Below are 1157 nucleotides of genomic sequence, written 5' to 3' on the forward strand. Positions count from 1 at the left end.
TAGAATATGCTAATTTGATGACGTCATTGGTCAAAATCCAATATGGCGGACTATATTATTAGCTCTGACGTCATATGATGTCATAATTACACCAAAGTTATTAAAATTTAATTCTATTACTACACCATTCTCTGAAAACTTGGTAGACATACGATGAGTGCATAAAAACATGTAAAAACGGAAATAAGGTAATGTATAAGAACGCCAGTGTATCCATTATGATCGAAAGCCGGCTGGGGTCCGCGCGGACCCCAAAAGAAAATCAAATATAATTTTTTCAATAAATGGTAGAAACGGAGTTTTCTGCACTTTATCGAGAGACAACTTAGTGGGTGACAATTACCTAAAATTTCAGAAAAAAATCTTTAAAAACAAAAAAGATATTACAGAATATATAGTGCTGGGGTCCGCGCGGACCCCAGGTGTACTGTTTAGGGTTAAAATTCATTTATTTTCTTGAGTTATTGCTTCAATTCTGCCAATGTCTGTATTGCAGTTAAAGTTCTGTTAACGTTAAAGTTATAGTTTTTAACATATCATTTCTAATTAGCGTTATTTATCAATCACTTTTGTTATTCATGTTACTATTTGTTTTGTTACTATTATCATTTTGATCATATTGATCAAATTTATAAATTACCTTTGTTATTTATTATTATCATTTGATTTGTTAGCATTATTTCAGTTGTTAATTAATTTTGTCGGGGAAAGATCCCAGACAAGCCACTATGGCTTCATATCTTTCCCCAGCATTTTATTTTACTGTCAGTATTATGTTCATTTTATTGTTATTAAATATATGCGAACCAATAAACACAAACACAAACACAAACAAGTAACGTTATCTTAACCCTCAACAGTACACCTTCCCGGACTGATTAATCTGTACACCTGGGGTCCGCGCGGACCCCAGAACAGTCTTTTGCTAATTTTAGAAATTATCAACATGCAACCAGCTCAATTGTTTTGCAAACTGATGTGGGAACCTCTGTGTCCACATTACATACAAAAATCATACGTTTTGAACTTTTTCTATTTTTTTGGTGAAGACAAGAAGACGAAATACCCGATTTTTAATCCCATTTCAGACTGAAGGGGCTTTTGAGGCCCAACTTTGATCGCAGATAGCGGCTAAACGGCTTGCGCTAGAAGTATCA

Source organism: Branchiostoma belcheri, unplaced genomic scaffold (genome assembly GCF_001625305.1).
Source record: "Branchiostoma belcheri isolate BF01 breed outbred unplaced genomic scaffold, Haploidv18h27 scaffold200, whole genome shotgun sequence".
Classification (NCBI taxonomy): domain Eukaryota; kingdom Metazoa; phylum Chordata; class Leptocardii; order Amphioxiformes; family Branchiostomatidae; genus Branchiostoma; species Branchiostoma belcheri.